At 38.7% G+C, this 12040-nt stretch overlaps 1 pseudogene; it reads left to right on the top strand.

The window, feature by feature from the left end:
• The first annotated feature begins 2759 nt into the window (after positions 1-2759).
• On the top strand, positions 2760-2878 carry LOC146044369 (5S ribosomal RNA; annotated as a pseudogene).
• The last annotated feature ends 9162 nt before the right edge of the window (positions 2879-12040 follow it).

The raw sequence follows: 12040 nt of genomic DNA, 5'->3' as shown, positions 1-12040 counted from the left end.
TCCCAAAAATTCCAAATTTAAATTCTAGTTTAGCTTAACAAGGTCTTCAATAAATAATTCCTTTGACCTTTTTAAACGTAATTGTGGTGTCTGAGTCTTTATTTTGTCTGCGTGATTTATTTGCGTCAGTCTCAATTATTTTAAGTAAGAGGTTTTGTACTTATGGTTAAGTTAAAGTTTAATTAAGTCATGGGCTACTTATCAGAAAAGGGATATCTGTGCAACGGGAAGTGTGACTTTCCTGTTGTGACCAGACTCCCCTCCTTCTTCCTTCCTAAAGTCAGTTGGGAACACCTAACTGAGCCCCACGGGGGACTCTCAGACCTGAACTCTAATCCAAGAGCACCACTTTATCACTCTCCCCTCCACAATTCTACCTCTTCCCTATACTGTTCTCTAAAATTACCCTTCCTCATACGGGAGCCAGAGAGGCACAATAAGTTACCTTATATCTATACTCTAAAGGTCTGAAAACTGCCACAGAATAATTACTGATCTGCTGAAATTAAATTTAGAAAGACGTATAGTAAAACTACTAGAACACACCTACGGTGTAGAAGCATAAGCTATACAAATTCCTATCCTAAAACTCCACATTGTGACGTAATTATGCATATTAGAATGGAGTAAAATTGCATGTATATGTTTTTCGCTGTACCGCAGCAAAATCTGTAGGCCTATATTGCACAGATTGAACCGCTGCATACTTTGAAGCCTGTTTTGTTTCCTCTCCACTGAGGATTTAATATTCTAGGATATTTTGCAACAAAGTTTCCAATCACAAGCACTAAGGATACTGTATCCTTACAAGCCTAGTACCGGAGTTGTAATATATCTGCAGGAACATCAGGGAACTGCCCTGACTATGGGCCTTATTCGAGTTCACTCTTTCTGACAAAATCCTTCTTAGATGGACAAAACCATGTGCACTGCATGGGGGCAGATGAAACATGTGCAGATAGAAATAGATTTGGTGATTTTTTGGTGATTCTTTGCAGGGTAAATACTGGCTGCTTTATTTTAACACTGCAATATAGATCTCACTTTGAAGTAAAACCCCACCCAAATCTAATTAGATCTGCACAAGTCACATCTGCCCCCCTGCAGTGCACATGGTTTTGTCCATCTAAGAAGGATTTTGTCTGAAAGAGTGAACTCGAATAAGGCCCTATATTCCCAGGGCCTTCTCCATAGGGGAGTAGCATGGGACAGAGACTATTCTCTATAAATAAATGCAGTCCCCCTGCTTTTTTTGTAGAGGTTCGAGGCACAAGTACCCAGGTGCGCCAAATCACAGAACATATACAGCAGTGTTTTTTGTCAATGTTTGTCTTTATGTATGTGTGTCTGATAAATGTCTGTCGTCAATATTTTAAACTTACAATTAAAAGTTAAATCTTAATCTCTATTCATTTACCCTGGGATCCCTAAAAACTCCATTTTGTGGGTTTACTTTCCCCTGAAACTTGTGTACTAGTTATCCACTATCAGTATCTGTATAGTCACTACCATTGTATGGCAAGTACTAATACAATATCTACTCAGTTACCTGGGGACCATCAACACTCCAGCTTGTGGGTTTGTTTCCCCCTAACCCCTTGTATTAGTTATTTGCCACAAGTTTCTGCATTGTTATTGCCGTTGTACAGCTAAAATCAACAATTCGGATTTCTAGTCCAGGAGCCGCTTTCATGGAGAGGCCCCTAACTTGAAAAAACGCCTAAAGATTGGCAAACCTGACTGTGGGTACCTTACCGCATATTCCTACAATACCTTAATACAATCTTTTTGAAAACTATAGATTACGATACGTAATCTTAGCTATAAGAGTGTCCTTTTCTTTGCTAACTATAATTACTCTCCTGGGTGCATCTCCACTTCGTAAATGTACAGAGGGAGAATGCCCTCTAAAAGTGGGATTGTTTTTTTGGGTTTGCTAGAGGAGCAAACCAAGGACAGTGAACGCTTTGTGTTCGCACTCTTTAAATAATATCTTAAATGTGTATAGTAGAATTATTTTAAAATTTAACTTTTAATGGGAACCGCTTAAAAAGAGTGGGGCACAATGAAATTAAAGTATATAATGTTGATGGTTTTGTTGTGTGGTTGTCTTTTTTGATATTAATGTAGTTAGCTGGACGGTATTGGTTTGAATTGCTCCATTTAATCTGATTCACCCAAAAGTATTTGTTGCTATCTCAGTTTGAAGTTGGTGTGCTGTGATATGAACAGTCAGAATACCTCTCACATATCTGAATCAATAGCATAGTTTGCACAGTCGAGATGAAGTGGGTAAATATATGGGGGAGCAATACCGTCCAGCTAACTACATTGGCAGAACTTAAAACTGTAGACTAAAATAAATGTAGTCAGCCATACAGGTATCAGTAATTGCTACAAACACCACTCAGCCCCAGTGCTCTTTCTTGTCACACTGTTACATTGTGATTAACTTTTTTTCTTTGTGACTCAACCGTGGAAATATAATTCAGATGAACTGTTTTCATAAATGCGACTTTGCATATTTGACCATGATTAAGTCTATCGTGCTATATCGGCCTAATACTGTTATTTTTGGATATCATCAAGGTACCTTGTACATGTCTGCACTGTGATATATTATTTACTCCCGTACCACCTGTTTAACCACAATATGTCACTAAAGTTTTGAGGGGTTTTCTGAAAATACTCATTTGTGCAATTATTCGTGATACCGATAGTTAACTGGAGCAGCTGTCTGTGATTTGCACCCCTACCCATTATACCACCATACCTCACTGGTCTGCCCAAAACCCTTCCGAACTTGGAAGCCAAGCAGTGAAGGGCCTGGGCAGTATCCGGGTGGGAGACCCCTGGAGAAGTCCAGGTGTGGTATCACCCATTTGGGGTTGCACGATCACCAGATAAGCAGCTTTGGAGCCGCCTACTATCAGTGTTCTAAAATCGTACCTCACTATTAGTAATTAAAAGTTTTTTGTAATAGTGACGTTGTCAGCGCAGGAGTATTTTGTGTTCCCGGCTGTGACCGTGGTGGACCAGTGGAGGGCGCTGGATAGTTGAACGCTGGAGGTCTGATGACGGACATAAACAGGGGGATCAGGGCACAGCAAACCAGAGTGTTGGCGGAGACCAGAAACAGGGGCGCGGAGTCTAACCTGCCAGCGGTATTCACCAGGGAGCCCTGCAAGGAGCTTTGGACTTAGCTGCGTCTGACAGGCAGGTCGCGGCCACCTGCCCTGGTCCTCTGGATGCAGGCTGGGGTGATGACACTTGAACTTGGAGAGCTCAATGAGGGAAGTGCAATCTGGGAATTGCTGGGGATGTCGACGTGAGATGTCGACCGTGGTGTCGACAGATGAGGGAAGGCCCCCGGGGTACTTGCTGGAAGTATAGGACAGATGATGTAGTCACTATGAGAGCAGCAGGGAGTAGTCAACCCCGGAGTCGACAGAGTCTGTCGGCAGTTTTCAGGACTAGATGGAAAAGTCACTGATGGGCTGAAAAGCCAAATGATGTTTGCACCGGCTACTCTACTGCAGGGATGTAATCGCAGGAGTCTTCTGGAGGTGGTAAGAACCAGGTAGGTATCACAGGTGCAGGTGAACGCTGGAGTTTGAGACACAGGGAAGCCTGGAGATCTCGGAGTCTTGGGAACCTCTCTGACACAGGAAACACTGGGAACAGATTAGCAATTGTTCAAGACAAGGAGGACTCTGGGAAACTGGCTTATATTCCTCCAGGTGATTGCTGATTGTCTGCAGCTTGCAGCAGCAGACAGAACCAGGAAGTATGCCTTGAGTTACCTGGAATCATGTGACTGGTGCGGAACTCAGGGAGCTTCACTGGTGTTTTAATCACTGAAAATGCAGAGCAGCTGCAACAGCAGCAGCTAGGAAACAAACAGGCATGGAAACCTCAGGAAATAACTGAACCAAGTCAGGTTCATGACAGTACCCCCTCCTTTAGGGGTGGACTCCGTACACCCCAATGAACTTGGTAGGAGAGCTAAGAACTCCCAACTAAGTTTTTGACAGATCTTCTCAATCTCCATCTTCGGAAGAGGTGGACCATCCATCATGGATGGAAACTGAATTTATTGGAGTATCTTTCTGGAGAAAAACATGATGGTGGAGGATAGGGCCTCCCTGGAAAGGAATTTTATGCTGTGTACACTCTGGACAGGATGTCACACATTCTTTGATATCTTCTCTGATCTGTGGCCATCCATCGGAGCGTTGCAGAGTCTCGAGGGTGTTTTGGGCACCGGGACGCCCGGGGAACAAAGATTTATGAACCCCTGACAACTGTCTTGGGCGGAGCTCAGGGGGCACAAATGTCTTACCAGAAGGAGGTGTAGGAGATACTTGCGTAGGAGCAAATGCGATGGAATCAGGAATGGGGTAGTCTTCCTTCATGGAGCAAGATAGGACATCAGTTTTTACACTCAGAGTACCAGAACGGCACATAATCCTATCATAGGGCTTGTTTTGTCTGAGCTGACGTGGAACCTCTTTTACTGGAGAGCGATGGGATTCTACGTCTCTGGAATCAATACAAGATCGACGAATCTCTTTTGAAGATTCTTTCTATTACCAGATGGCATGGCCTGATTCTTAGGGACTGATACCGGGTAGGTACGGCCTTTAGGAGGAATTTTCCCTGGGCGCAAATTGATGGAGCAATCCCACTCCTGAGGTGGTGGCAGGGTATCGGCAGCATGCTTATCCATAAGGTCTCTGTAGGTGTCAGGCCGACCAGGAAATGGTGCGACATTCGTGGAACCGGTTGGCAGCGCCGGAACAGTACAATGCTGACAACAATATGGACTCCAATGTTCCAACTGTAAAGTGGACCAGTTGATACTGGGGTTATGGAGTCGGAGCCATGGAAGCCCCAGTACAATGTCATAGGATGCTTTGGGAATCACAAAGAATTTTATTAACTCTTGATGCAAAGTACCAACTTTTAAAAGGACAGGTTCAGTACGGAAATGAACCTCACTGCCAGGAATCTTGCTGCCATCCATTGCGGTAACAGAGATAGGCGGAGATATGGGTACCAGAGGAATTTTCAACTTGGAGACAAGGTCATAAGAGATGAAGTTTCCAGCTGACCCGGAATCTGCTAGGGCAGAACTGGGTATGGGTCCGGCTGGAGTCTCGAGGGACACTGAAAGGACAAAGTCATTATCGTGAGGAGATTTCACCACTTGACCTAACCTAACTTCTCCATTGTAGGTCAGGCCTTGGTGTTTTCTCGAACGCTCAGGACAGGCATCAATGAAATGATTGGAAGCAGCACAGTATATACACAATCTATTGCGCTGCCTGCAGGTACGTTCATCAGGAGTCAGGCGTGATCTACCAATTTGCATGGGTTCTTCACGGTCAGGAGACACAGAACGTGATTCAAAAGAAAAACAAGAAGTGGAGCGCTAGGTAAAAAATTGGATTAGGTCAATTGGGTATCACAATAAAAATACATTTATTTAAGCACATATAAAAAAAGCAATAATCGATTATGCTCATACAATGAATAATAAGAACAATGGTATCTCAACCATAAAAGCAATTAAGTATAAAATGGTATAAATGGGACCGAGCTTGTATAATTATGCGTTCTCCTACTTGCCAATAGTCCAGATCTCAAGGTGCCCCTTGGTTACCCCTTTAGTTGGTTGGGGATCCGAATGAATGGGTGTCCATAACCATGCTGGGATGAATTCGGCCGCTGTGTCTCAGAGCTTACTGTCCGTTAGTTGGAATGACGGTTGCACAGATGGATAAACGGCTTCCCAATTAGGCTGGTGATAGTGTCCCAAACAGGATTTTTCCAATGTAGGGGTGCAATAAAGTTGGGTACAGATGGTACCAGGCAAGGTAAATGTAGGAGTGTCCCGCTGTAAAGCTTCAGGTCCCAATAAACCAATGTACCCTGACGCGTTTCGTTACCCTAACTGGTAACTTTTTCAAAGGGATACTGCTGTGTATGGCTTGACAGGTTATTTATACCCTATTACAGGAAGTGCAATGTGCAACAGTAAAAACATTACCCAATTGACCAATTTCATCTAAAGAATAGGTTCTGACAGGAGGCAGACCTGTCAGGTATATATAAGCATTTATACTACTTTATTAGAGAATATACAATGATTTTAGAGGTATAAAACTGCGTTTTTATACAAGTACGATCCATTTCCTGTCTTTGGAACGCACTCAGGATGCGTATTTCCGGTTGTTGGAGCGCATATATTATTGGCGCCTTTTTTAATCGGCTATACAGCGTTCATATGTGCGCTGTATTATTGTGCCACAACTATATAGTTCCCCTTCTGTTTCAATAATAGTGCACCTGTCTAGCACAGGGTGGGGGAAGCGCCGGTATCTGACCTGGCGTGGACCAGGGAAGACGCGCTGAGCGGCGTCACATATAGCTTCCGGTTTGGTAGCCGGAAGTTCAGCTGCATATCCCGACTCTTGGAACGCAGGAAGCATCAAGATCAGCGCTCTATATCTGTATGGAACGCACAATAGAGGAAGTCATGCGCTCCATACCGTTCAATATAAGTTTAAGGGGGATTTTATTCTAGGTATATACACGGAGACATGGATTTATAAATATAAGAGCTTCAGGTGGGACTGTTGATCTCTTTATTTATATTATGATAAATGAAATAAATGTAGTATAATAATAATACTATTATTACTGGGAGTTCATAATACTAAAGCATAATGGATATATTAATATTAATATGAAAATAATAATAATAATAATAATAATAATAATAATAATAATAATGGTAAAAATAATAATGGTAAAAATAATAATAAAAATAATAATAATAATAAATATAAATATAAATAATAATAAAAATAAATATAAATATAAATAATAATAAAAATAAATATAAATAAATAAAAATTAATAATAATAAAAAATATAAAATATAGAAAAAATAGAAAAAATAATAAAATAAAATAAAAATAAGTGTAAATAAAATAATAATAAGTATAAATATAGGATTAAAAATATGAAAATATATGTATTATAGATAAGAAGCAATGGAGGGAGGAAGATGATAATGGTACAATGAAATAAATGTGGAGATATGTTTCAAAAGGACAATTATTTGACAGGCAAGTTTCAATAATCGTGTAAAATACTATGTTTATGATAAAAACATGTATAGAAACGAGCTATGCTCAACAAGGACATTTACTAGAATGTGTTTGTATAGATCTAGAGTATTATGATTATTTACATATCTTTCACAAATTAAACAATTACATACAGGATGAAAGATGAACAAATACATATAAATGCATGTATATGGAGAGAAAATATACATATACATATATGTAGTTATTCTATTTTTATTTATGTTATTACTTATAGACATGTGTTTAGCTCTACTTGGTCATTAAGTCCTTCAGGGAATATGGAGTTCATGCGGTGCATCCAATAAATTTCTTGTTGACACAGAATTTTGAAACGGTCTCCTCCTCTTTTTGTATTCTCAATGTGCTTGAGGCCAAGGATTTTGAGGCAGGCTGGGTTACTGTTATGATGGACTAGATAATGCTTCGATACACTTTGATTAATAAATTTGTTTATAACGTTCCTCCTATGTTCTAGGAACCGTTTCTTTAAGGACCGTGTGGTACGTCCTATATAGATCAGTCCATATGAGCAAGACAACATATAGATTATGTATGTGCTTTCACAATTAATACAACTTTTTATTTTGTACATCCTACCATCACTTGTTTTTAGTTCTTTCATGTTATTTTGAATATGCTGGCAAGTGATGCACCTATTTTTGTTACATCTAAAACAACCAGTCATACTGTTCTTTATAGATTGTAACCAGTTCGAATCCTTAGATTCTTTTAGATAAAAAAACTGGGTGCTAAAAGATTTTTTATAGTTTTATTTTTGCGAAAAATTAAATTAGGTCTCTCCGGAATCTGCTCTTTCAAAATCGGATCGCATCTCAAGAGATTATAATTTTTGTACATATTCGCTGTTGTAAGTGGATATAAACGAAACTTCGTTATCAGGAATTTGTTGTTCCTCTTTGTTCTTTTTGGGGACTAGTAATTCTGCCCTATTTAATTTTTCTGCTTCATTTTGGGCTTTCTCTATTATTTGTTCCGGGTAGCCTCTCTCTAGAAAGGAATCGGTCATAATTTTGCTCTGAGCTTGGTATATAGCCACATCTGAACAGTTCCTGCGTAGGCGCAGGAACTGTCCTTTCGGGATGTTACGTTTCCACGGAGGATAATGAGCACTTTGGAAGTGAAGGTACGAATTGGTGTTGACCTCCTTGTTAAAATTTGAGGTCTGTATCCGATTATTTTCAATACTGAGGGCAATATCTAGATAATTAATTTGTGAAGGGTGGTAAGTGTGCGTGAATTGCAGATTAAAGGGATTATTATTCAAATGAGTGACAAAAGAAAGTGCAGATTGTTCATCACCGTGCCAAACAAAGAATAAGTCATCTATATAACGGCCATAAAGCACCAGGGACGCCCCGTGTCCGCCACCCCACACCAGCTGGTCTTCAACCATGCCCATGTAGAGATTGGAGTAACTCGGGGCGAACCTGGTGCCCATGGCCGTCCCCATCACCTGTAACTAAAATGCAAAAATTCAAAAATATTAAGAAATGGTAATACCAAAAACGATAATAAAAAGAAAAAAGTGTTTAATCTTTCAGCAAGGGTCCTTAATAGAGGGGAAATACAAATATTGGAGAAAGGTCTTAAATTTTCTCCCACCACCTCTCCCAATATCTTTGTTCTTTTCGTAGAACTTAACCGTTTTGTACGGACTTTATGTCGGAAAAAATACTTTGCGAGCCAAAAATTCAAAAAAATGGATGTTGAAGCCACACCCATCCTTCTCGACCAAAAAGATGAGCAGGCGATCTCCGAGTTGGAATCTTTCTTATTAGAGAGTGCCCAAAGTACCTCAACTACGCCCATTTATGATCTAAATAGAGGTAGGAGACGCTTTAAACAAAAATCGGATTTCTATCCGATTAGATCGAAAGGAACAGCAATAGATGCTTTTTACAAGGCAACCATGGAGGAATTCAAAGCACTTTGTTTAAAAACCGATAATAAACAACACAAAATAAAAGATAATTTAAACAAATGGGAACGACGAGCCCTTAAAAACTTACAAAAAGATTCCACAATAATAATTAAAGAGGCAGATAAGGGGGGGGGGGGTTGTTATTCAAAATGTTCAAGATTATCTCAAAGAAGCCAATAGACAATTAACCAATACATTACACTAAACTAACAAAAGACCCCACCCCCGGTTATGTCATCACTTTAAAACAGCTTTTAGATACAGCAATTGAAAATTAGGTTATTTCCAAAGATGAATATCAATTTATTTTTCCATCACATCCTGTCACCCCCACTTATTATCATTTGCCCAAAATTCACAAATCACTAATTTCACCCCCTGGTCGCCCCATAATTTCTGGTATCCACTCCCTCACTTCTAATTTATCCAGTTATGTTGATTCTTTTTTACAGCCACGGGTGCAATCACTGAGGTCACACATCAAGGATACTCAACATTTTCTGAATCTGATTGGGGACGTCGAGTGGAAGGAGGGCTACACCTTCCTGACACTCGACGTCTCAAGCCTATATTCAAATATTCCACACGCTTTAGGCCTAAAAGCCATTTCTGACAAATTACATGTAGATGGTGACCTCAGTGATTCCCACATCAAATTTCTTTTGGACTCTATTTATTTTATTTTACATCACAACTATTTTCTTTTTAATAACACTTACTACTTACAGGTGATGGGGACGGCCATGGGCACCAGGTTCGCCCCGAGTTACGCCAATCTCTACATGGGCATGGTTGAAGACCAGCTGGTGTGGGGTGGCGGACACGGGGCGTCCCTGGTGCTTTATGGCCGTTATATAGATGACTTATTCTTTGTTTGGCACGGTGATGAACAATCTGCACTTTCTTTTGTCACTCATTTGAATAATAATACCTTTAATCTGCAATTCACGCACACTTACCACCCTTCACAAATTAATTATCTAGATATTGCCCTCAGTATTGAAAATAATCGGATACAGACCTCAAATTTTAACAAGGAGGTCAACACCAATTCGTACCTTCACTTCCAAAGTGCTCATTATCCTCCGTGGAAACGTAACATCCCGAAAGGACAGTTCCTGCGCCTACGCAGGAACTGTTCAGATGTGGCTATATACCAAGCTCAGAGCAAAATTATGACCGATTCCTTTCTAGAGAGAGGCTACCCGGAACAAATAATAGAGAAAGCCCAAAATGAAGCAGAAAAATTAAATAGGGCAGAATTACTAGTCCCCAAAAAGAACAAAGAGGAACAACAAATTCCTGATAACGAAGTTTCGTTTATATCCACTTACAACAGCGAATATGTACAAATCAAGAAAATTGTAAACAAAAATTATAATCTCTTGAGATGCGATCCGATTTTGAAAGAGACCTAATTTCATTTTTCGCAAAAATAAAACTATAAAAAATCTTTTAGCACCCAGTTTTTTTGATCTAAAAGAATCTAAGGATTCCAACTGGTTACAATCTATAAAGAACAGTATGACTGGTTGTTTTAGATGTAACAAAAATAGGTGCATCACTTGCCAGCATATTCAAAATAACATGAAAGAACTAAAAACAAGTGATGGTAGGATGTACAAAATAAAAAGTTGTATTAATTGTGAAAGCACATACATAATCTATATGTTGTCTTGCTCATGCGGACTGATCTATATAGGACGTACCACACGGTCCTTAAAGAAACGGTTCCTAGAACATAGGAGGAACGTTATAAACAAATTTATTAATCACAGTGTATCGAAGCATTATCTAGTCCATCATAACAGTAACCCAGCCTGCCTCAAAATCCTTGGCCTCGAGCACATTGAGAATACAAAAAGAGGAGGAGACCGTTTCAAAATTCTGTGTCAACAAGAAATTTATTGGATGCACCGCATGAACTCCATATTCCCTGAAGGACTTAATGACCAAGTAGAGCTAAACACATGTCTATAAGTAATAACATAAATAAAAATAGAATAACTACATATATGTATATGTATATTTTCTCTCCATATACATGCATTTATATGTATTTGTTCATCTTTCATCCTGTATGTAATTGTTTAATTTGTGAAAGATATGTAAATAATCATAATACTCTAGATCTATACAAACACATTCTAGTAAATGTCCTTGTTGAGCATAGCTCGTTTCTATACATGTTTTTATCATAAACATAGTATTTTACACGATTATTGAAACTTGCCTGTCAAATAATTGTCCTTTTGAAACATATATCCACATTTATTTCATTGTACCATTATCATCTTCCTCCCTCCATTGCTTCTCATCTATAATACATATAATTTCATATTTTTAATCCTATATTTATACTTATTATTATTATTTTATTTACACTTATTTTTATTTTATTATTTTTTCTATATTTTATATTTTTTTATTATTATTAATTTGTATTTATTTATATTTATTTTTATTATTATTTATATTTATTTTTATTTTTATTATTATTATTATTAATTTTATTATTATTATTTTTACCATTATTATTTTTACCATTATTATTATTTTCATATTAATATTAATATATCCATTATGGTTTAGTATTATGAACTCCCAGTAATAATAGTATTATTATTATACTACATTTATTTCATTTATCATAATATAAATAAAGAGATCAACAGTCCCACCTGAAGCTCTTATATTTATAAATCCATGTCTCCATGTATATACCTAGAATAAAATCCCCCTTAAACGTATATTGAACGGTATGGAACGCATGACTTCCTCTATTGTGCGTTCCATACAGATATAGAGCGCTGATCTTGATGCTTCCTGCGTTCCAAGAGTCGGGATATGCAGCTGAACTTCCGGCTACCAAACCGGAAGCTATATGTGACGCCGCTCAGCGCGTCTTCCCTGGTCCACGCCAGGTCAGATACCGGCG

This window comes from Crinia signifera, chromosome 19, assembly GCF_055691185.1.
Source record: "Crinia signifera chromosome 19, ASM5569118v1, whole genome shotgun sequence".
NCBI lineage: Eukaryota > Metazoa > Chordata > Amphibia > Anura > Myobatrachidae > Crinia > Crinia signifera.
The sequence above is the reverse complement of the archived record's forward strand: the minus strand, read 5'-3'. Positions and strand labels throughout refer to the sequence as shown.